The sequence below is a fragment of the Arachis ipaensis genome, chromosome B9, assembly GCF_059453495.1.
Source record: "Arachis ipaensis isolate K30076 ecotype BB chromosome B9, ASM5945349v1, whole genome shotgun sequence".
Classification (NCBI taxonomy): domain Eukaryota; kingdom Viridiplantae; phylum Streptophyta; class Magnoliopsida; order Fabales; family Fabaceae; genus Arachis; species Arachis ipaensis.
Genome location: NC_142444.1, coordinates 87554048 through 87580091, shown reverse-complemented (window position 1 = coordinate 87580091; position 26044 = coordinate 87554048). Strand labels below are relative to the sequence as shown.

At 39.8% G+C, this 26044-nt stretch overlaps 2 non-coding genes across 2 annotated transcripts; both read left to right on the top strand.

The window, feature by feature from the left end:
- Positions 1 to 10905: 10905 nt before the first annotated feature.
- Positions 10906 to 11013, top strand: LOC148545349 (small nucleolar RNA R71). Its single transcript, XR_015900219.1, has one exon. It is a non-coding gene; the product is annotated as a small nucleolar RNA R71 (small nucleolar RNA).
- Positions 11014 to 22569: 11556 nt separating this feature from the next.
- On the top strand, positions 22570 to 22676 carry LOC148545348 (small nucleolar RNA R71). Its single transcript, XR_015901045.1, has one exon. It is a non-coding gene; the product is annotated as a small nucleolar RNA R71 (small nucleolar RNA).
- The last annotated feature ends 3368 nt before the right edge of the window (positions 22677 to 26044 follow it).

Below are 26044 nucleotides of genomic sequence, written 5' to 3'. Positions count from 1 at the left end.
GTGACTATAATTCTACCAACACTTGATTTGGGAATGCATGTGGTATAATCAGTGACCATACATTATCTCTTCTCATGAGCAATTGACTAAGGAATTGGCTATTGATCAAGATTTGAGAGATTGAATTACAAGGAATTGTAATTTGATCACTTAAGATTGCCAAGGAGATCAATGAACGCATTGATTGAGGAAGAGGTGAAAATGAACTTGATCCGGAGAATGCAACATCTCCTAAGCCCAATGAATTCCCCATTTATGATCTTACCCATTCTCTTTAATTTCTACAATTTACTTTTATGAGCATCTTCCCCATTTAAGAATCTGCAATTTACTTTCCGTCATTTATTTTCAGCTCTTTACTTTCGCTCAACTAGAACATTCCTCTAATTAAATTTACTTGACCAATCAATCCCTGTGGGATTCGACCTCACTCTATTGTGAGTTTTTACTTGACGACAATTCGGTATACTTGCCGAAGGAAAATTGTTGAGAGACAAGTTTCCGTGCATCAAGTTTATGGCGCCGTTGCCGGGAATTGATTTTGTATCAACAATGATTAAATTGGAGGATAACTAGATTGAGCATTTTTCTTTTGTTTGATTTAAGTTCATTTGAGTAATTTACTTTCTGTTCAGTTATTTTCTTCCCTTTCCCCTACCCATTTTCTTAGTTGTTTATAATTCAGTCCACTAACCCACTAACTATTTGATATATTGCATCACTCACACTAACAGTATTTCTGTAGAAATTACTTTCTGCATCTATTTCCTTGCTTGTGCCTTATTGGTTGTATGACAGGGAGAAGAAGCGGGGCTTCAACCTCATTTGATTCTGAACCTGAGAGGACCTTCCTTAGATTAAGGAGGAAAGCAAGAGGAAAGAGAGTAGTTGGTGCTGAGGAAGAGGAGGAGTACTTTGAACCAGATATAGATAAGAACATGGAGAACCATAATGAAGAAGAAGCTCACAACCATGGCCGAGAAGGTCCAGCACATCAGGCTGGGCAAGAGAGAAGGGTTCTGGGTTCTTACATCAACCCAAACCCAGAAAATTGTGGAAGTAGCATCCAAAGGCCAACCATACATGCCAACAACTTTGAACTAAAGCCACAACTCATCACCCTTGTTCAGAACAATTGTTCATTCGGAGGAGGTGTCCAAGAAGACCCCAATCAACATCTAACCACCTTCCTGAGGATATGTGATACTGTGAAGTCTAATGGTATTCATCCTGACACCTATAAACTACTTCTGTTCCCTTTCTCACTCAAGAACAAGGCATCTAAATGGCTGGAATCCTTCCCAAAGGAGAGTTTAGCAACCTGGGAAGATGTGGTGAACAAATTCTTCGCAAGATTCTATCCTCCTCAATGGATCAACAGGCTGAGAGCTGAGGTGCAAACCTTCAGGCAGCAAGATGGTGAGACTCTATATGAAGCATGGGAGAGGTTTAAGGACCTGACAAGAAGGTCTCCACCAGATATGTTCAATGAATGGGTGCAGCTACACATTTTCTATGAAGGCCTTTCTTATGAATCAAAGAAGGCAGTAGACCATTCATCCGGGGGATCTCTGAATAAGAAGAAGACCATTGAGGAGGCCATAGATGTTATTGAGACTGTAACAGAGAATGACTACTTCTATGCCTCCGAAAGAGGCAACACTAGAGGAGTGATGGAGCTAAACAATGTAGATACACTGCTGGCCCAAAACAAGCTCATTACCAAGCAATTAGCTGACCTCACCAAGAAGATGGAAAGGAACCATGTAGCAGCAATCACCACCTCACCAACAACCCAAGAAGGAGAGGATGAAGAAGCAGAGGGTAGTCAGGAGCAAGCCAACTACATTGGGAATTCACCTAGGCAAAATCATGACCCATACTCCAAGACCTACAACCCTGGTTGGAGGAATCACCCAAACTTTGGGTGGGAAAATCAACAAGATCAAAACCAAGGTCAGAGACATCACAACCCCAATAACCATGCAGCTCACCAAAATTCCATACAAAGATCATATCAACATCACCCTAACAACACCTCTCAACATCTATACCAAAACCAAAACAACCCTTCTCATCACTGCAATCCCAACCTACCATCATCTGATGACAGACTCTCAAGAATTGAGAAACTACTTGAAGGCATATGCAAGGAGATTCAAGACAGTAAGGCATTCCGAGAAGAAGTGCGGTCCAATATGCAGAATCAAGACGCTGCCATCAAGAAACTTGAGACACAAATTGGCTACCTATTCAAGCAAATTCCCAGCCACAACCCTCGCAGCGATACTGACTCAAACCAAAGGGAGGAGTGTCAGGCTATCACCCTCAGAAGTGGAAAGGAATTGAAGGAGACTCCCAAGCAACCACAAGAGAAAGATTCAGTTGGAAAGAAGGAGGAACAAGATGAAGTTCAAGTCCCACCTCCAACTCACATAAAAAGGAAGGAAAGCTGAAGCCATATGTTCCCAAAGTCCCATATCCTCAACAACTGAAGAAGAAGGGGGATGACAACCAGTTCTCCAAATTTTTAGAAATCTTCAAGAAATTACAGATTAACATACCCTTTGCTGAAGCAATAGAGCAAATGCCGCTCTATGCCAAGTTCTTGAAGGAATTGATGACTAAGAAGAGAAGTTGGAAGAGCAACGAAACTGTGATACTAACCGAAGAATGTAGTGCTATCATTCAGCATAAACTACCCCAGAAATTGAAGGATCCTGGGAGCTTCCAGATCCCTTGTATTATAGGGGAGATCACAGTGGACAAAGCTCTATGTGACCTAGGAGCCAGCATAAATCTGATGTCAGTAGCTATGATGAGAAAAATGAAGATCAAGGAGGCTAAGCCAACAAAAATGGCCCTACAATTGGCAGACCAATCGTTCAAGATCCCTCATGGTGTAGTAGAAGATTTGCTGGTGAAGGTGGGGGATTTCATCTTCCTAGCAGACTTTGTGGTGTTGGACATGCAGGAGGAAGCCAAAGCCTCCATCATCCTGGGAAGACCATTCTTAGCTACTGCTGGATCTATCATTGATGTCCAAAAAGGTGACCTCACCCTGAGATTACACAATGAAAAGATGACATTCAATGTGTTCAAGGCCATGAGTTACCCACCAGAACAATTGGGAGAATGTGTGAGGTTGGACTCACTGGAAGATGCAGAGCAGGAGAGCTTTGAAGGAGAAGAACCTAAAAGGTTGACAGAAGAGGAATCAACGTCTAGTGAAGAGGCCACTGATGCCAGGGCATTTTGGCCAGTTTCACTGACCTTTTCTTTACTGTTTTTAGGGTAATTTCATGCATTTCCTTAGGAAATAAGCTAGTTTTGGGTAGATATTCACTTACATCTTGATTCAAGCATACATTGTGCACTTTACATGATTTCATGAGGATTTTTGCATGAATTTAAGGACAAATTGGATTTTGCATTTCCCATGACTTGGACTAGAACTTTGATGCACTTTATTGCTTGATTTCAAGAAGAACCACATTAGTGGCTACGTTAGTTACACTAACGTTAACACTAACGTGGAATGGGAATAACTTGCAAAGTTAATGAGAAAAGTAATTGCCACTAACGATCTCGAAGCCATCATTGCCCACGTTAAGAGTCACGTTAACTAAGTTAACGTAAACTCTAATGTGGAAGAAAAGAAATGGAGCCAACGTTTGTGACACTTAACATTATCACTAACGTTGGACCAAGCTCATAAGTGGCCACGTTAGTCACCACGTTAACTTAGTTAACGTGGCCTCTAACGTTAAGAAGAAAGGGGGGAAGCCAACGTTAGTGACATTCAACATTATCACTAATGTTTGCCAAGTCACATTAAGCCACATTAACTCCCACGTTAACCTAGTTAACGTGGAAGCTAACGTGAGGAAACAAGGTGGTCGACAACGTTAGTAACACCAAACATTGTCACTAACGTTGGAAGGAACCCACACAAGCCCCAATAAGCCACGTTAACTCCCACGTTAACTTAGTTAACGTGGCAGTTAACGTGAAGAAGGGAGGTGACGCCAACCTTAGTGACACCCAACATTGTCACTAACGTTGGAAGGAGCCCACACATGCCACCATGAGCCACGTTAACTCCCACGTTAACTTAGTTAACGTGGAAGCTAACGTGGATAAGGGAATGATGAGCCAACGTTAGTGACACTCAACTTTGTCACTAACGTTGGAGATGGCTAGCATGGCCACATTAGAAGCCACGTTAACCTAGTTAACGTGGACTCTGACGTGAGAAATAGGGGCACATTGGAACGTTAGTGACAATGGTAAGTGTCACTAACGTTCTCGAAGGTTAGCAAGTGGTGCACGAAATTGTGATCTCAGGCAACGGCGCCAGAAACTCTGTACGCACGTCTTAATAAATCGTTTTTCGTTCACAACTTCGATACAACTAACCAGCAGGTGCACTGGGTCGTCCAAGTAATAAACCTTACGTGAGTAAGGGTCGATCCCACGGAAATTGTTGGTATGAAGCAAGCTATGGTCACCTTGTAAATCTCAGTCAGGCGGATATCAAAAGGTTATGGAGTTTTCGAAATTAAATAATAAGTAAACATAAAATAAGGATAGAAACACTTATGTAATTCATTGGTGAGAATTTCAAATAAGCGTATAGAGATGCTTTCGTTCCTCTGAACCTCTGCTTTCCTGCTGTCTTCATCCAATCAGTCTTACTCCTTTCCATGGCTAGCTTTTTGTAAGGGCATCACCGTTGTCAATGGCTACATCCCATCCTCTTGTGAAAATGGTCCAAATGCTCTGTCACGGCACTGCTAATCATCTGAGGTTCTTGATCATACTGGAAGAGGATTCACCCTCCTTTTGCGTCTATCACTACACCCAGCACTCGCGTGTTTGAAGTTCATCACAGTCATTCAATCCCAAAGTCCTAGTCGAAATACCACAGACAAGGTTTAGACTTTCCGGACTCTCATGAATGCCGCCATCAATCTAGCTTATACCACGAAGATTCTGATTAAGAGATCCAAGAGATACTCATTCAATCTAAGGTAGAACGGAAGTGGTTGTCAGGCACGTGTTCATAGGGAATGATGATGATTGTCACGTTCATCACATTCAGGTTGAAGTGCGAATGAATATCTTAGAAGCGGAATAAGTTGAATTGGATAGAAAAACAATAGTACTTTGCATTAATCTTTGAGGAACAGCAGAACTCCACACCTTAATCTATGGAGTGTAGAAACTCTACCGGATGAAAATACATAAGTGAAAGGTCCAGGCATGGCTGAATGGCCAGCCCCCAAAACGTGATCACATGATCAAAAATACAATCCAGGATGTCTAATACAATAGTAAACAATCCTATTTATACTAAACTAGTTACTAGGGTTTACAGAAGTAAGTAATTGATGCATAAATCCACTTCCGGGGCCCACTTGGTGTGTGCTTGGGTTGAGCTTGAATGTTACACATGCAGAGGCTCTTTCTGGAGTTGAACGCCATGTTGTAACGTATTTCTGGCGTTCAACTATGGTTTGTGACGTGTTTCTGGCGTTTAACTCCAGACAGCAGCATAGAACTGGCGTTCAACGCCCTTTTACGTCGTCTAAACTTGGCCAAAGTATGGACTATTATATATTGCTGGAAAGCCCCGGATGTCTACTTTCCAACACAATTGGAAACACGCCATTTTGATTTCTGTAGCTCCATAAATTCCACTTTGAGTGTAGGGAGGTCAGAATCCAACAGCATCAGCAGTCCTTCTTCTACCTCTGAATCTGATTTTTGCTCAAGTCCCTCAATTTCAGCCAGAAAATACCTGAAATCCCAAAAAAACACACAAACTCATAGTAAATTCTAGAAATGTGAATTTAACATAAAAAATAATGAAAACATCCCTAAAAGTAACTAGATTCTACTAAAAACATACTAAAAACAATGCCAAAAAGCGTATAAATTATCCGCTCATCACAACACCAAACTTAAATTGTTGCTTGTCCCTAAGCAACTGAAAATCAAATAGGATAAAAAGAAGAGAATATACTATAAATTCCAAACTATCAATGAAACATAGGTCCAATTAGATGAGCGGGACTTGTAGCTTTTTGCCTCTTGAATAGTTTTGGCATCTCACTTTATCCATTGAGGTTCAGAATGATTGGCATCTATAGGAACTCAGAGTTCAGATAGTGTTATTGATTCTCCTAGTTTAGTATGATGATTCTTGAACACAGCTATTTTATGAGTCTTGGCCGTGGCCCTAAGCACTATGTTTTCCAGTATTACCACCGAATACATAAATGCCACAGACACATAATTGGGTGAACCTTTTCAGATTGTGACTCAGCTTTGCTAAAGTCCCCAATTAGAGGTGTCCAGGGTTCTTAAGCACACTCTTCTTTTGCTTTGGACTTTGACTTTAACCGCTCAGTCTCAAGTTTTCACTTGACACCTTCACGCCACAAGCACATGGTTAGGGACAGCTTGGTTAGCCGCTTAGGCTAGGATTTTATTCCTTTAGGCCCTCCTATCCACTGATGCTCAAAGCCTTGGGATCCTTTTTATTACCCTTGCCTTTTGGTTTTAAGGGTTATTGGCTTTTTGCTCTTGCCTCTTGGTTTTAAGAGCTTTTGGCTTTTTCTGCTTGCTTTTTCTTTCTTTTTTTTTCGCTATTTTTTTTTTCTGCAAGCTTTTTTCTTGCTGCTTTTTCTTGCTTCAAGAATCATTTTTATGATTTTTCAGATTATCAAACAACATGTTTCCTTGTCATCATTCTTTCAAGAGCCAACATATTTAACATTCTTAAACAACAACTTCAAAAGACATATGCACTGTTCAAGCATTCATTCAGAAAACAAGAAGCATTGTCACCACATCAATATAATTAAACTAAGTTCAAGGATAAATTCGAAACTCATGTACTTCTTGTTCTTTTGAATTAAAACAGTTTTCATTTAAGAGAGGTGATGGATTCATAGGACATTCATAATTTTAAGACAAAGTTACTAAATACTAATGATCATGTAATGAAGACACAAACATAGATAAGCACTTAACATAGAAAACGAAAAATAAAGAAAGTAAGAACAAGGAATGAGTCCACCTTAGTGATGGTGGCATTTCCTTCTTGAGGAACCAATGATGTCCTTGAGCTCTTCTATGTCTCTTCCTTGTCTTTGTTGCTCCTCCCTCATTACTTTTTGATCTTCTCTTATTTCATGAAGGATGATGGAGTGCTCTTGATGTTCCACCCTTAATTGTCCCATGTTGGAACTTAATTCTCCTAGGGAGGTATTGATTTGCTCCCAATAGTTTTGTGGAGGAAAATGCATTTGAGGCATATCCGGGATCTCATGGTGATGAGCTTCATGCGTCTCTTGAGATCCATGAATGGGCTCTCTTGCTTGCTCCATCCTTTTCTTAGTGATGGGCTTCTCTTCCTCAATGGGAATGTCTCCTTCTATGAAAGCTCCAGCTGAGTAACATAGATGGCAAATAAGATGAGGAAAAGCTAGCCTTGCCCCAGGAGAGGGCTTTTCGGCTATTTTGTAGAATTCAAGGGAGATGACTTCATGAACTTCTACTTCCTCTCCAATCATGATGCTATGAATCATGACGGCCCGATACATAGTAACTTCAGATCGGTTGCTAGTGGGAATGATGGAGCGTTGGATGAACTCCAACCATCCTCTAGCCACAGGCTTGAGGTCCAGTCTTCTTAATTGAACCAGCTTGCCTTTGGAGTCAATCTTCCATTGAGCTCCTTCCACATATATGTCCATGAGGACTTGGTCCAACCTTTGATTAAAGTTGACCCTTCTAGTGTAGGGGCGTGCATCTCCTTGCATCATAGGCAAGTTAAACGCCAACCTCACATTTTTCGGACTAAAATCTAAGTATTTCCCCCGAACCATTGTAATATAATTCTTTGGGTTTGGGTTCTTTCTTTGATCCTGGTTCCTAGTGATCCATGCATTGGCATAGAACTCTTGAACCATTAGGATGCCGACTTGTTGGATGGGGTTTGTTAGAACTTCCCAACCTCTTCTTTGGATTTCATGTCGGATCTCCGGATACTCATTCTTCTTGAGCTTGAAAGGGACCTCGGGGATCACCTTCTTCTTGGCCACAACATCATAGAAGTGGTCTTGATGAGCTTTGGAGATGAATCTTTCCATGTCCCATGACTCGGAGGTGGAAGCTTTTGTCTTCCCTTTCCCTTTTCTAGAGGATTCTCCGGTCTTAGGTGCCATCAATGGTAATGGAAAAACAAAAAGCTTATGCTTTTACCACACCAAACTTAAAATATTTCTCGCCCTCGAGCAAGAGAAGAAAGAAGAGATGAAGAAGAAGAAGAAATGGAGGAGAGGGAGAGAGAGATGTGTTTCGGCCAAGAAGGGGAAGAGAGGGTTGTGTTGTGTTAAAATGAGGAGGAATGGAGGGCTATATACAGGGAAGGGAGGGGGGGTAAGGTTTCGGCCATATAGGATGGGTTTGGGTGGAAAATTGATTTTGAATTTTGAAGGTAGGTGATGTTTATGAGGTAGGTTTATGGGGAAGAGTGGATGGATGTGAGTGGTGAAGTGGTGATAGGGAAGAGTGATTGAGGTGATTGGTGAAGAGTTTTGGGGAAGAGTGTTTATGGGATTGTGTGAAAGAGGGGTGAGAAGAAGTGAGTGGAGGTAGGTGGGGATCCTGTGGGGTCCACAGATCCTGAGGTGTTCAAGGATTTACAATTTTGCACCAAATTAGGCATGCAAAATACCCTTGCACACAACTCTGGGCGTTCAGCGCCAGATTGGTGCTTGTTCTAGGCGTTGAACGCCCATTTGTTGCCCATTTCTGGCGTTGAATGCCAGAACCATGCTTGTTCTGGGCGTTCAGCGCCAGCTCTTCTCCAGGGTGCCATTCTGGCATTCCAACGCCCAGATGCTGCCCATTTTGGGTGTTCAGCGCCAGAACCATGCTCTGTTCTGGCGTTGAACGCCAGCCAGATGCTTCTTACTGGCGTTTAAACGCCAGTAAGGTCTTCCTCCAGGGTGCGATTTTTCTTCTACTGTTTTTTATTCCGTTTTCAATTTTTATATTTATTTTGTGACTCCACATGATCATGAACCTAATAAAACATGAAAGAACAAGAAAAATAGAATTAGATAAATAAAAATTGGGTTGCCTCCCAACAAGCGCTTCTTTAATGTCAATAGCTTGACAGTGGGCTCTCATGGAGCCTCACAGATGTTCAGAGCATTGTTGAGACTCCCCAACACCAAACTTAGAGTTTGGATATGGGAGTTCAACACCAAACTTAGAGTTTGGTTGTGGCCTCCCAACACCAAACTTAAAGTTTGACTGTGGGGGCTCTGGTTGACTCTGCAGTGAGAGAAGCTTTTTATGCTTCCTCTCTATGTTTACAGAAGGATGACCTCGAGTTTTAAACATAAGGGAGTCCTCATTCAATTGAAGGACTAATTCACCTCTATCAACATCAATCACAGCTCTTGCTGTGGCTAGGAAAGGTCTTCCAAGGATGATGGATTCATCCTCATCCTTCCCAGTATCAAGGATTATGAAATTAGCAGGGATGTAAAGGCCTTCAACCTTTACTAACACGTCCTCTACTTGTCCATAAGCCTGTTTTCTTGAATTATCTGCCATCTCTAATGAGATTTTAGCAGCTTGTACCCCATAGATTCCCAGTTTCTCTATTACAGAGAGGGGCATGAGGTTTATCCCTGAACCAAGGTCACACAAAGCCTTTTCAAAGATCATGTTACCTATGGTACAAGGTATTACGAACTTTCGAGGATCCTGTTTCTTCTGAGGCAATGTCGGTTGATCCAGATCACTTAGATCATTGGTGAACAAGGGAGGTTCATCTTCCCAAGTCTCAATACCAAATAATTTGGCATTCAGCTTTATGATTGCACCAAGAAACTTGGCAGCTTGTTCTTCAGTAACATCCTCATTTTCTTCAGAAGAGGAATACTCATCAGAGCTCGTGAATGGCATAAGGAGGTTCAATGGAATCTCTATGGTCTCTAGATGAGTCTCAGACTCCTTTGGTTCCTCAGAGGGAAACTCCTTATTGATCACTGGACGTCCCAGGAGGTCTTCCTCACTGGGATTCACGTCCTCAACCTCTCTTACAGGTTCGGCCATGGTGGTTATGTCAATGGCCTTGCACTCTCCTTTTGGATTTTCTTCTGTATTACCTGGGAGAGTACTAGGAGGGATTTCAGTGATCTTTTTACTTAGCTGGCCCACTTGTGCTTCTAAATTTCTAATGGAAGACCTTGTTTCATTCATGAAACTTACAGTGGCCTTGGACAGATCAGAGACTAAGTTTGCTAAATTAGAGGTATTTTGTTCAGAGTTCTCTGTCTGTTGCTGAGTGGATGATGGAAAAGGTTTACTATTGTTAAACATATTTCTTCCACCATTATTAAAGCCTTGTTGAGGCTTTTGTTGATCCTTCCATGAGAGATTTGGGTGATTTCTCCATGATGGATTATATGTGTTTCCATAAGGTTCACCCATATAATTTACCTTTGCTATTGCAGGGTTTTCAGGATCATAAGCTTCTTCTTCAGAAGATGCCTCTTGAGTACTGTTGGATGCAGCTTGCATTCCATTCAGACTCTGAGAAATCATATTGACTTGCTGAGTCAATATTTTATTCTGAGCCAATATAGCATTCAGAGTATCAATTTCAAGAACTCCCTTCTTCATAGGCGTCCCATTATTCACAGGATTCCTTTCAGAAATGTACATGAACTGGTTATTAGCAACCATGTCAATGAGTTCTTGAGCTTCTGCAGGCGTTTTCTTTAAGTGAATGGATCCACCTGCAGAAGTATCCAATGACATCTTAGCTAATTCAGATAGACCATCATAGAATATGTCCAGGATGGTACATTCTGAAAGCATGTCAGAAGGACACTTTTTGGTCAGTTCTTTGTATCTCTCCCAAGCTTCATAGAGGGATTCACCTTCTTTCTGTCTGAAGGTCTGAACATCCACTCTAAGCTTACTCAACTTTTAAGGTGGAAAGAACTTGGCTAAGAAAGCCTTGACCAGCTTATCCCAAGAGTTCAGGCTATCCTTAGGTTGAGAGTCCAACCATACTCTAGCTCTGTCTCTTACAGCAAAAGGGAAAAGCATGAGCCTGTAGATTTCAGGATCTACTCCATTAGTCTTAACAGTATCACATATCTGCAAGAATTCAGTTAAGAACTGAAAAGAATCTTCAGATGGAAGTCCATGAAACTTGCAGTTCTGCTGCATCAGAGAAACTAATTGAGGTTTCAGCTCAAAATTGTTTGCTCTAATGGCAGGAATGGAGATGCTTCTTCCATGTAAATTGGAATTAGGTGCAGTAAAGTCACCAAGCATTCTCCTTGCATTATTATTATTTTCGGCTGCCATCTCCTCTTCTTGTTCGAAAATTTCTGAAAGGTTGTCTCTGGACTGTTGTAATTTAGCTTCTCTTAGTTTCCTCTTAAGAGTCCTTTCAGGTTCTGGATCTGCTTCAATATGAATGTTCTTGTCCTTGCTCCTGCTCATATGAAGAAGAAGGAAACAGAAAAATAATAATAATAGGGGTCCTTTTTACCACAGTATAGAGTTCCCTGTATGAGTAGATGAATAAATAAATAGAAGGAGATAAGTGTAACAACCCTAATTTTCGAGTACGCGAGATCATTTCTGAATACACGGATTTCTCCGAAAGATCAGTAAAGGGAATACCACTTCTGTATCAACAAGTATCTCGATCCTCATTGTCATTATGTCATCCTTAAGCTAGAACCTCTTCTGAGGCAAGCTCGATAATGCAATCGCGAAGAACCTAGTTTTTGAACTGTATCGGTTGGCAGTTTTGATTCTGATTTTCGTAAATAGTCTCTGTTTGACGAACCGGACTCGATTCATGAGAGGAGAGAGATAATAGTATAATATTATCATTATATTAGTATTAGAAAATGCTTGAATGATATTATAAGGTTACCTGGTCTGTTTTAGTTAAAAACAGAAAATCGGTTTAACCGGGTTTACGGTTTACTGGTGCAGCTTAGCACCAGCACTCTCTGATGACTTTAGTAATCCTGAGGCCTCATTATACATGTTCTATTCTCATAATAAATATGTTACTAGTGTCATTTATGCTAGTAGCTCAGAAAATAATTTTTAGAGATGTTTTTACAAGTGTTCTGATACACCTAGTTTTAGTAGTTGTACACCAGAGATATTTTAATATTATTTTAATCCACCTCCAAGCCAACCAATCACAACTCACCTTACACCCCCAAGACCTCCAAGGCTGTCTCATTTCATCATTTTGGCCGAAAATAACAAGAGAGAAAAGAGAAAAACTTTCATGAACACTTAATCTTCAAAGCTTGATTTCTTCTGAACCAAAACTCAAATCAAAACTCCGATTTCACCAAAATGATCCTCTCTTCTTCCTCTACATAACCATGTAATTATCAAGGCTGGAAATAAGGTTAGATGGCTGTCCCTTTCCCATTTAAATTCGGTTTTCAAGGAAAACCATGCAAAACATGTGTTTTCTTGATGTTCTTCCTTAGGAATCATGCTTAACTTGACTTGAGGGCCAAGAAACATTAATTTTCAGCAAGTCTAAGGTGAGATATCTCTTCCTAACGTGCTGAGGGAGATTTTGTCAGTTGAGAGTTTGTGGATTTAAAGTTGTTCTTGATGTGTTTTAGGAGGAAAAAGTGCTTAAGGACCACCTGAAAGTCTAACCGAATTTGGAGCAGCAAATCAAGGTAGTGTGTCACGAAATTAATCTTGATTATTTGTATATGAGTTGTGTGAATGTTGTATTATTTGGCTGTGCTAAAAATTGGTTGCATATATGAATGATTCTGTTTATTAATTCAAACATTTTCAAAAAAAAAAGTACCTCGCTAACTAACTATGCTTTTAAGAACGAATCAGGCTCATATAATAAATAATAGATAATAATTAGGATGACAAATTGGTAGCACTCAGTTTCTGGTATGTCCTAGGCGTACTGAAAATTGGGTCGTTACAATAAGAGAGAGAGAGAGTTTTCGAAAATAATTTTTGAAAAAGGTTAGTAATTTTTCGAAAATTAAAATCAAAATTAAAATAATTAGTTAATTAAAAAGAATTTTTGAAAAAGAAGGAAGATATTTTCGAAAATTAGAGAGAGAGGGAGTTAGTTAGGTAGTTTTGAAAAAGATAAGAAACAAACAAAAAGTTAGTTAGTTAGTTGAAACAAGTTTGAAATTCAATTTTGAAGAGATAAGAGGATAAGAAGTTAGAAAGGATATTTTAAAATCAAATTTTGAAAAAGATAAGATAAAGAGATATTTTTGAAAAGATATGATTGAAATTAGTTTTGAAAAAGATTTGATTTTTAAAATCACAATTAATGACTTGATTCACAAGAAATCACAAGATATGATTCTAGAACTCAAATTTTGAATCTTTCTTAACAAGTAAGTAACAAACTTGAAATTTTTGAATGAAAACATTAATTGATGATGTTATTTTCGAAAATTAGGAGATAAAGATAAGAAAAAGATTTTTGAAAAATATTTTTAAAATTTTCAAAAATAAATAAGAAAAATAAAAAAGATTTGATTTTTGAAAAAGATTTTGAAAAAGATAAGATTTTTAAATTGAAAATTTGATTTGACTCATAAAAACAACTAGATTTTAAAAAGTTTTGAAAAAGTCAACTCAAATTTTCGAAATTTATGAGTGAAAAAGGGAAAGATATTTTTTTGATTTTTTAATTTTTAATGATGAGAGGGAAAAACATGAAAAAGACTCAATGCATGAAAATTTTGGATCAAAGTATGTGATGAATGCAAGAACACTATGAATGTCAAGATGAACATCAAGAACACTTTGAATGTCAAGATGAACATCAAGAACATATTTTTGAAAAAATTTTTTAATGTAAAGAAAACATGCAAGACATTATGAATGCAAGAATGCATATGAAAAACAAGAAAAGACACAAAACATGAAAACATCAAGATCAAACAAGAGGACTTACCAAGAACAACTTGAAGATCATGAAGAACACTATGAATGAATGAATTTTTCGAAAAATGCAAGATGAATATGCAATTGACACCAAACTTTCAACTTGACTCAAGACTCAAACAAGAAACATGAAATATTTTTTTGATTTTTATGATTTTATGATTTTTTTTGTATTTTCTTTTAATTTTTTTCGAGAATCATTTTGAAAAAGAAAAATAAGGATTCCAAAGTTTTTAATATGAATTCCAGGAATCTTATGCTCTTTAGTCTAAAGCTCCAATCAAAGGGTCAGGCATGGCTTAATAGCCAGCCAAGCTTTAGTACGTAACTCAGACATGACACACCTGACATTCCCTATCCAGAAGAATTAGACATGGCTTTACAGCCAGCCAGGCTTCAACATGCTTCATGAACACTAGAATTCATTCTTAAAAATTCTGAAGAAGAATATATTTTTGAAAACATTTTTATTTTAAAATTTTTTTCAATAACAAAGGAGAAATTTTTGAAAGATTTTTGAAAAATTTTTGAAAATAAAACAAAAACAAAATTACCTAATCTGAGCAACAAGATGAACCGTCAGTTGTCCAAACTCGAACAATCCCCGGCAACGGCGCCAAAAACTTGGTGCACGAAATTGTGATCTCAGGCAACGGCGCCAGAAACTCTGTACACACGTCTTAATAAATCGTTTTTCATTCACAACTTCGATACAACTATCCAGCAAGTGCACTGGGTCGTCCAAGTAATAAACCTTACGTGAGTAAGGGTCGATCCCACGGAGATTGTTGGTATGAAGCAAGCTATGGTCACCTTGTAAATCTCAGTCAGGCGGATATCAAAAGGTTATGGAGTTTTTGAAATTAAATAATAAGTAAACATAAAATAAGGATAGAAACACTTATGTAATTCATTGGTGAGAATTTCAGATAAGCGTATAGAGATGCTTTCGTTCCTCTGAACCTCTGCTTTCCTGCTGTCTTCATCCAATCAGTCTTACTCCTTTCCATGGCTAGCTTTTTGTAAGGGCATCACCGTTGTCAATGGCTACATCCCATCCTCTTGTGAAAATGGTCCAAATGCTCTGTCACGGCACGGCTAATCATCTGAGGTTCTCGATCATACTGGAATAGGATTCACCCTCCTTTTGCGTCTGTCACTACTTCCAGCACTCGCGAGTTTGAAGTTCGTCACAGTCATTCAATCCCAGAGTCCTACTCGGAATACCACAGACAAGGTTTAGACTTTCCGGACTCTCGTGAATGCCGCCATCAATCTAGCTTATACCACGAAGATTCTGATTAAGAGATCCAAGAGATACTCATTCAATCTAAGGTAGAACGGAAGTGGTTGTCAGGCACACGTTCATAGGGAATGATGATGATTGTCACGTTCATCACATTCAGGTTGAAGTGCGAATGAATATCCTAGAAGCGGAATAAGTTGAATTGGATAGAAAAACAGTAGTACTTTGCATTAATCTTTGAGGAACAGCAGAGCTCCACAGCTTAATCTATGGAGTGTAGAAACTCTACCGGATGAAAATACATAAGTGAAAGGTCTAGGCATGGCCGAATGGCCAGCCCCCAAAACGTGATCACAGGATCAAAAATACAATCCAGGATGTCTAATACAATAGTAAACAGTCCTATTTATACTAAACTAGTTACTAGGGTTTACAGAAGTAAGTAATTGATGCATAAATCCACATCCAGGGCCCACTTGGTGTGTGATTGGGCTGAGCTTGACTGTTACACATGCAGAGGCTCTTTCTGGAGTTGAACTCTAGGTTGTAACGTATTTCTGGCGTTCAACTCTAGTTTGTGACGTGTTTCTGGCGTTTAACTCCAGACAGCAGCATAGAACTGGCGTTCAACGCCCGTTTACGTCCTCTAAACTTGGCCAAAGTATGGACTAATATATATTGCTGGAAAGCCCTGGATGTCTACTTTTCAACACAATTGGAAGCGCATCATTTTGAGTTCTGTAGCTCCAGAAAATCCACTTTGAGTGCAGGGAGGTCAGAATCCAACAGCATCAGCAGTCCTTCTTCTACCTCTGAATCTGATTTTTGCTCAAGTCCCTCAATTTCAGCCAGAAAATACCTGAAATCACAGAAAAACACACAAACTCATAGAAAAGTCCAGAAATGTGAATTTAACATAAAAACTAATGAAAACATCCCTAAAAGTAACTAGATTCTACTAAAAGCATACTAAAAACAATGCCAAAAAGCGTATAAATTATCCGCTCATCAGCAAGCCTACGTTAAAAGAGCCACGTTAACGAAGTTAACATGGACCCTAACGTAGGGAAGGGGGAGATTTCTCAATGTTATTGGGAAAGGTGAGTCCCAATAACGTGTGCGAAGGATAAAGGGGCAACGTTAGTGGCAACGTTTGTGCCACTAACGAGAAGTTAACGTGGCTTTTACTTTGGTGAGGAACGTTAGTGAAAAAGGTGATTGTCACTAACGTTCTCGAACTCATATTTTCACTGAACGTTAACACCACTAACGTCCTGAGCTAAAGTCTCTACCCACTTCACACTTTCTCTCTGCAAGCAAAGCCAAGCTCAATGAAGAAGAGAACTGCTACAAACTCAAGATCCAAAGGCTCATACCCAAGACTTGAAGAGCCAACTAGAAGAACAGAAGAGTAGTATATATAGGAGTAGCTTTGAATTAAAAAGGGAGTTGGAAATTATAGGGAGCCTCTGGGCATAGAATTGCTCTCTGTATTTACTTTCTCTGCTCTTCTAGTTTCATCATGTATTCTCCATCTTTGTTTTCATTTTCCAGAGCTATGAACAACTAAACCCCTTTCATTGGGTTAGGGAGCTCTGTTGTAATTTGATGGATCAATACTAGTTTTCATTATTCTTATTCTATTTTTTCTCTTGATTTTACTTGAAAGCTTTTGATCTTCATCCAATTGGGTAGTTATCTTGGAAAAGAAGCTATTCATACTTAGATCTCTTCTGAACCTTGAAAGAGGAATGAAGAGATCATGCTAGAAATGCCTTCTCATGCTGGACCAAATTGGGTTTGGATGGATATGTGACTATAATCCTCTCAACACTTGATTTGGGAAATGCATGTGGTATAATCAGTGACCATACTTCATCTCTTCTCATGAGCAATTGACCAAGGAATTGGCTATTGATCAAGATTTGAGAGATTGAATTACAAGAAATTGTAATTCAATCACTTAAGATTGCCAAGGAGATCAATGAGTGCATTGATTGAAGAAGAGATAAAAATAAAATTGATCCGGAGAATGCAACATCTCCTAAGCCCATTGAACTCCCCATTTCTGATCTTACCCATTCTCTTTAATTTCTGTCATTTATTTTTATGAGCAATTGCCCATCCCCATTTAAGATTCTGCAATTTACTTTCCGTCATTTACATTCAGCTCTATTTCTAGCATTTACTTTTCTGTTATTTACTTTCCCCCCATTTAATTTTCTGCAATTCTCAACTCAAATTCTGATTCGCTCAACTAGAACATTCCTCTAATTAAAGTTGCTTGATCAATCAATCCTTGTGGGATTCGACCTCACTCTTCTGTGAGTTATTACTTGACGACAAATTCGGTACACTTGCCGAAGGAAATTTGTTATGAGACAAGTTTTCCGTTCATCAGGTTTATGGCGCCGTTGCCGGGGATTAATTGTGATTAACAAACTACCGGTTGATTGATTTACTAGATTAGACACTTTTCTTTTGTCTTTGTTTTCTTTTGTTTCTTTATTTTCTTTTGCTAACCAACTGTTTGTGATATTGCCTAACTGGGAATTTCGCTAGCTCGATGGTTCCTCCTTTACTTGAGATGGTAATTTACTCTGGGGTTTTCCCCCATGTTGCTCAGATAATGCTTGAGTCTTTGTCCGTTCACTATAAAAGTTCTCTCTGAACCTTCATCCATGATTTCGATGTGTCCATATGGCAAAACTTTTGTGACAAGAAAAGGTCCGGACCACCTTGATTTGAGTTTTCCTGGGAATAGTCTCAATTTGGAATTGTAAAGGAGTACTCGCTGCCCCTTTTCGAAACTCTTGGGTGCAAGATGCAGGTCATGTCTTCTCTTTGCTTTCTCTTTATACATCTTGGTATTTTCATAGGCTTGTGACCTGAATTCTTCCATCTCTTGCAGCTACAAGATCCTCTTTGCACCAGCAGCAATGCTGTCAAAATTTAGTATCTTGATAGCCCAGAGAGCTTTGTGTTCCAGCTCCAGTGGTAAATGACAAGCTTTCCCATACACTAGTTGATATGGGGACATTCCAAGTGGTGTTTTGAATGCTGTTCTGTATGCCCAAAGAGCATCATCCAGCTTCTTCGACCAATCCTTTCTTGATGCACCCACAGTCTTTTCCAGAATCCTCTTTAGCTCTCTGTTGGATATCTCAGTTTGTCCACTTGTTTGGGGATGGTAAGGTGTGGCTACCTTGTGTTTTACCCCATATCGTAGGAGAAGAGCTTCTTGTGGTCTGTTACAAAAATGGCTCCCTCCATCACTGATGAGTGCTCGTGGGACTCCAAACCGGCTAAAGATATTCTTCCTGAGGAAGTTCATGACTACCCTATTATCATTCGTTGGGGTTGCAATAGCCTCTACCCACTTGGAAACATAATCCACTGCTACCAAGATGTACTTATTTGCATATGAGGTTGGGAATGGTCCCATGAAATCGATTCCCCACACATCAAATAATTCCAGTTCCAAGATGAAATTTTGTGGCATCTCATTTCTTTTGGGCAAGTTTCCAGATCTTTGGCATTCATTGCAGCTCTTTACTAGTTCTTTGGCATCCTTGAAAAGGGTGGGCCAAAAGAATCCATTTTGTAACACCTTAGCTGCAGTTCTATCCCCTCCAAAGTGGCCTCCATAGCATGAGCCGTGGCAATTCCATAGGACCTCTCATCCTTCTTCTTCCGAAACACATCTTCTAAGGATTCCATCTGAACACTTCTTGAATAGATATGGCTCATCCCAGACAAAGTACTTTGCATTATTCATGAGCTTCCTTTTTTGATGTTTATTGATCTCTGGAGGCAATGCCCCAGTTGCCTTGAAGTTGGCAATGTCTGCGAACCATGGTGCTTTGTGAACTATCATCAACTGCTCAGCAGGGTAGAACTCGTTCACACTTGTATCAGGTGTTCCATCTTTATCATGAGAAATCCTGGATAGGTGATCTGCTACCTTGTTCTCCACTCCTTTCTTGTCTCTGATTTCAATATTGAATTCCTATAGCAATAAGATCCATCTTATTAGTCTTGGCTTTGATTCTTGCTTGGCAAACAAATATTTAAGTGCTGTGTGATCTGTAAAAACAATCACTTTAGCACCAATGATGTACGATCTAAACTTGTCAAATGCAAAAACTATTGCAAGCAACTCCTTTTTAGTAGTGGTATAATTTCTTTGAGTATCATTAAGGACTTTGCTCGCATAGTATATCACATGGACTAAGTTATCTTTCCTCTGTCCTAACACTACCCCAACTGTAAAATCAGATGCGTCACACATTAATTCAAATGGTAAATTCCAATCAGGTGGGGAAATGATAGGAGCAGAGGATAACCTCATTTTCAGATTTTCAAAGGCTAACATACATGTTTCATCAAAGATAAATGGTGTATCAGATACAAGAAGATTGCTTAAGGGTTTGGCTATCTTTGAAAAATCTTTAATAAACCTTCTGTAAAAACCAGCATGCCCTAAAAAGCTCCTAATTGCCCTGACATCACTGGGTGGAGGCAGTTTTTCAATAAGTTCTACTTTAGCTCTGTCAACCTCAATGCCTCGGTTAGAAACTTTGTGACCAAGGACTATTCCTCCTGTCACCATAAAGTGACATTTCTCCCAGTTCAAGACCAGATTGGTCTCTTGGCATCTTTTCAATATCAAGGCGAGGTGATGTAGGAAACTAGGAAAGGAATCTCCGAATACCGAGAAATCATCCATAAAAACTTCAATGAATTTTTCTATCATATCTGAAAAGATAGAAAGCATGCAGCGTTGGAAAGTCGCAGGTGCATTACATAGCCCAAATGGCATGCGCCTGTAGGCAAACACTCCATATGGGCAAGTGAATGAGGTTTTCTCTTGATCTCTGGGATCAACCACTATTTGGTTATATCCTGAATAACCGTCGAGAAAACAATAATAAGCATGCCCTGCGAGTCTTTCCAACATCTGATCCATGAATGGAAGGGGGAAATGATCTTTTCGTGTAGCCTCATTGAGCTTCCTGTAGTCTATGCACATCTGCCATCCTGTGACTGTCCTTGTAGGAATTAGTTCGTTCTTCTCATTAGGAACCACGGTAATTCCTCCCTTTTTCGGGACAACATGTACGGGGCTAACCCAGGGGCTGTCTGAGATCGGGTAAATTACTCCTCCCTGCCATAACTTCATAACTTCTTTCTGTACCACTTCCTTCATGATTGGGTTCAACCTCCTTTGGGATTGAATGGATGGTTTGGCATCATCTTCCAGCAGTATCTTGTGCATACATATGGCCGAACTTATCTCCTTCAAGTCCGCAAGAGTCCAACCAATGGCATCTTTGTGGTTTCACAGTACTTTGAGCAGTTCATCCTCTTGATCTTGGCTGAGGCATGAGCTTATAATCATTGGGTAATTTTCATCTTCTCCTAAGTATGCATATTTGAGAGAGGGTGGCAATGCTTTGAGTTCAAGTTTGGGTGCTTCTAACTTTTCGTTCTCTTCCTTTGGTGCACCTTGTATGCCAATTTCTGTTGTTGCAACCTCTTCACTTGATGTACACTCTTCTTCTATTATTCTTTCGGGTTCTTCAGACTCTTCTTCTTCAAAACTCTCCTGCACCTCCTCTTCAAGTGAGTCCAACCTCATACATTCCCCTAGTTGTTCTTGTGGGTAACTCATGGACTTGAACACATTGATCGTCATCTTTTCATTGTGTAATCTCAGGGTGAGATCTCTTTTTTGTATATCAATGACAGCTCCAGCAGTGGCCAAGAATGGCCTTCCCAGGATGATGGAAGCCTTGGCTTCCTCCTGCATGTCCAGCACTACAAAGTCTGCTGGGAAGATAAAATCTCCCACTTTCACCAGCAAATCTTCTACGATGCCATGCGGGAACTTGAACGATCGGTCTGCCAATTGTAAGGCCATCTTTGTTGGTTTAGCTTCCTCAATCTTCATCTTTCTCATCATAGCTACCGACATTAAATTGATGCTGGCTCCTAAGTCACAAAGAGCCTTTTCCACTGTGATTTCCCCTATAATACAAGGGATCTGAAAACTCCCGGGATCCTTCAATTTCTGGGGTAGTTTGTGCTGAATGATAGTACTACATTCTTCGGTTAATATCACAGTCTCGTTGTTCTTCCAGCTTCTTTTCTTAGTCATTAGCTCCTTTAAAAACTTGGCGTAGAGTGGCATTTGTTCTATTGCTTCAGCAAAGGGTATGTTGATTGGTAGTTTCTTGAAGATTTCCAAAAATCTCGAAAACTGGTTGTCATCCCCCTTCTTCTTTAATTGCTGAGGATATGGGACTCTTGGTATGTCTGGCTTCAGTACTCCTTCCCCTTTTTGTGAACTCAGATTAGGAACTTGAGCTCCAACCTGCTCTTCTTCCTCTTTATCTGAGTCCTTTTCTTGTGGTTTCTGGGGGGTTTCCTTCAGTTCCTTCCTACTTCTAAGAGTGATAGCCTGACACTCCTCCCTTTGTGTTGAGCTAGTCTTGCTGCAAAGGTTGTGGCTTGGAATTTGCTTGAATAAGTAGCCAATTTGTGTCTCTAGTTTCTTGATGGCAGCATCCTGATTCTGCATATTGGACATCACTTCTTCTCGGAACGCTTTACTATCTTGAATCACCTTACCTATGCCTTCAAGTAGATTCTCAATCTTTGAGAGTCTGTCATCCAATGATTGTAGATTGGGATCAGATATGGAAGAATGAGGTAATTTATTTTGGTTTTGATGTGGATGTGGAGAGGTGTTGTTATGGGAGTGTTTATATGGTCTAGATGTAAAGTGTTGGTGGGCTGCATTGTTTGGATTTGGGCGTATTTGATCAAGGCTTTGGTCTTGTTGATTTCCCCACCCAAAGTTTGGGTGATTCCTCCATCCAGGGTTGTAGGTCTTGGAGTATGGATCATGGTTTTGCCTAGGTGAATTCCCAATATAGTTGGCTTGCTCCTGACTTCCCTCTGCTTCTTCATTCACTCCTTCTTGGGTTGTTGATAAAGTGGTGATTGCTGCTACTTGGTTCCTCTCCATTTTCTTGGTGAGGTCAGCTAGCTGTCGGGTAATGAGCTTTTTTTGAGCTAGCAGAGCATCTACATTGTTTAGCTCCATTACTCCTCTTGTGTTCCCTCTTTCGGAAGCATAGAAGTAGTCATTCTCTGCTACAGTTTCAATGACATCTATGGCCTCCTCAATGGTCTTCTTCTTGTTCAAAGATCCTTCGGATGAATGGTCTACGGCCTTCTTTGACTCATAAGAGAGCCCTTCATAGAAAATGTGCAGCTGCACCCATTCATTGAACATATCTAGTGGACACTTCCTTGTTAGGTCTTTAAACCTCTCCCATGCTTCATATAGAGTCTCACCATCTTGTTGCCTGAAAGTTTGGACCTCAGCTCTCAGCCTATTGATTCGTTGAGGGGGGTAAAATCTTGTTAAGAATTTGTTCACCACATCTTCCCAAGTTGTCAAGCTCTCCTTCGGGAAAGACTCCAGCCACTTGGCTGCCTTATCCTTGAGTGAGAATGGAAATAAGAGCAGTCTATAGGCGTCAGGATGAACACCATTAGACTTCATTGTGTTATATATTCTCAGGAAGGTGGTTAAATGATGATTGGGGTCCTCTTGGACACTCCCTCCGAACGAACAGTTGTTCTGAAAAAGGGTGATGAGCTGTGGCTTCAGTTCAAAATTATTGGCATGGATGGTTGGCTTTTGAATGCTACTTCCACAATTTCCTGGGTTTGGATTGATGTAAGAGCCTAAAACTCTTCTATCCTCCCCAGCATGATTTGCTTGTCCTCTTCCGCCATGGTTGTGAGCTTCTTCTTCACGATGGTTTTCCATGTTTTCTTCCATGTTTGGTTCAAAGTATTCCTCAAAGTATTCATCTTCTTCTTCATCACCAACTACACGTTTTTCTTTTGCCTCCCTCCTTAGTCTAAGGAAGGTCCTCTCAGGTTCAGAATCAATGGAAGTTGAAGCCCCGCTTCTTCTCCCTGTAGTTGTCACAGATGAGGAAATTCCCAGTTAGGCAATATCACAAACAGTTGGTTAGCAAAAGAAAATAAAGAAACGAAAGAAAACAAAGACAAAAGAAAAGTGTCTAATCTAGTAAATTAATCAACCGATAGTTTGTTAATCACAATTAATCCCTGGCAACGGCGCCATAAACTTGATGCACAGAAAACTTGTCTCATAACAAATTTCCTTCGGCAAGTGTACCGAATTTGTCATCAAGTAATAACTCACAAAAGAGTGAGGTCGAATCCCACAGAGATTAACGGATTAAGCAATCAATAGTTGATTAATTATCCTAGTTAGACGATTCAGATTTGGATGATGAGTAAAAAGGGAATGTAAATTGCATGAATGTAAAGGAAAAACTATAAAGTGCAGAAAAGTAAAATGGCAAGAAAAGTAAATGTAAGAATTAAAAATAAAATGAACATTGGGATCAAGTTCATTCTCATCTCTTCCTCAATCAATGCGCTCATTGATCTCCTTGGCAATCTTAAGTGATCAAATTACAATTCCTTGTAATTCAATCTCTCAAATCTTGATCAATAGCCAATTCTTTGGTCAATTGCTCATGAGAAGAGATGAGGTATGGTCACTGATTATACCACATGCATTTTCCAAATCAAGTGTTGGAAGGATTATAGTCACATATCCATCCACACCGAATTTGGTCCATCATGAGAAAGCATTTCTAGCATGATCTCTTCATTCCTCTTTCAAGGTTCAGAAGAGATCCAAGTATGAATAGTTTCTTTTCCAAGATAACTACCCAATTGGATGAAGATCGAAAGCTCTCTAGTAAAATCAAGAGGAAAGAAAGAAGAAGAAGAAGAATAAGAACTACACTTAATCCATTGAATCACGATAGAGCTCTCTAACCCAATGTAAAGAGTTAGTTGATCATTTCTCTACAAAAATAGAAAAGAAAGAAAGTGCAGAAAAGTAAAGATGAAGATTCAAACTGAAATTGAAAATTCAACATTCATAAATGAAAATTACAACTAAAAGAAAGAGAAGGAAAAGTGTGTGAGGGCAGGGAGTCCGAAGACCCCTCTTCAATCCCCCAATTCCTGAATTCCCAGACTGCCTTCAATGTAAAAACTAAGGCCTTTATATAGGCTCTCCTAAATTACAAAATGAAATTAAAAGCAAATTACAATTAAATGAAAATTCCTATTCTAGCTGCTTCTTGTGGTCTTGATTGGTTGACAATTGTGGGCTTGCTTGCTTGAGCTTTGAAGTGGACTTGAGAGAGAGTGAGTCAAGTTGAGGTCCAGGTGCTAAATTTAGTGCTAAAGTTAGCCACACTAACGCTATAAGTGTGGCGTTAGTGCTAAAGTTATTGTGGCTAACGTTGCACTTGCTGCCCAGTTGGTGTTTTTGGGGCTTAAAAGATGCCTCTTGTTTGTGCTCCAATTTCATGTTCACTATAGAGTATTATATATTGTTGGAAAGCTCTGAAGGTCAGCTTTCTAACACAACTGGAATCACCTCAATTGGACCTTTGTAGCTCAAGTTATGCTCCTTTGAAGTAGACATGGTCGCTGGCATAGTTGCCAGCGTTAATGAAAAACTTGAGTGCCAATAACGCTAGCGATCAGGGCTTCATTATTGCCAATTTCTGAAGCTCAAACTTAGTGTCAACCCCATACTATTATATAATGTTGGAAAACCATGGATGTCTACTTTCCAATGCCTTTGGAAGCGCATCATTTGGAGCTCTACAACTCGAGTTACACTTCTTGGAAGGTGAAGATGTCAGCTGGCCTTACTACAGGTTGATACCATGTTCATCTTTGCACTTTCGGCGCAGGTTTTCTCCCTCAAATTAGTGTCAACCATATAGTGCCATATATGCATGGAAAGCTCTGGAATCCTACTTTCCAATGCCACTGGAATCACCTCATTTAGAGCTTTGTGGCTCAAGTTATGCGTGTTTGAAGAAGGCATGGTCAGGCTGCCAGGTGGGACTTTTGCCCACGTTAACTACCACGTTAACTAAGTTAACGTGGGAGTTAACGTGGCTCATAGTGGCTTGTGTGGTCTCATTCCAACGTTAGTGACAATGTTGGGTGTCACTAACGTTGGCGATCACCTCTCTTCTTCACGTTAGCTTCCACGTTAACTAGGTTAACGTGGGAGTTAACGTGGCTTATTGGGGCTTGTGTGGGTTCCTTCCAATGTTAGTGACAATGTTTGGTGTCACTAACGTTGTCGACCACCTTGTTTCTTTGCGTTAGCTTCCACGTTAACTAGGTTAACATGGGAGTTAACGTGGCTTATTGTGACTTGGCCAACGTTAGTGATAAAGTTGAATGTCACTAACGTTGGCTTCCCCTTTACTTCTTAACGTTAGAGGCCACGTTAACTAAGTTAACGTGGCAACTAACGTGGCCACTTATGAGTTTGGTCCAACGTTAGTGATAATGTTAAGTGTCACTAACGTTGGCTCCATTTCCTTTATTCAAAGTTAATGCCACTAACTTTTCTCACTAACGTTGGGGCTTTCCTTCCTTCCACGTTAGTGCCCACATTAGTGTAACTAACGTAGCCACTAACGTGGCTTCTTCTCTTCTTCTTTTGGCCTGAAATCAATCAAACAAAGTGCATCAAAGTCTTGCTCTTAATCATGGGATCATGCATCATCCAATTTATCATATAATTCATGCAAAATTCTCATGAAATCATGTAAAGTGCACAATGTATGCTTGAATCAAGATGTAAGTGAATATCTACCCAAAACTAGCTTATTT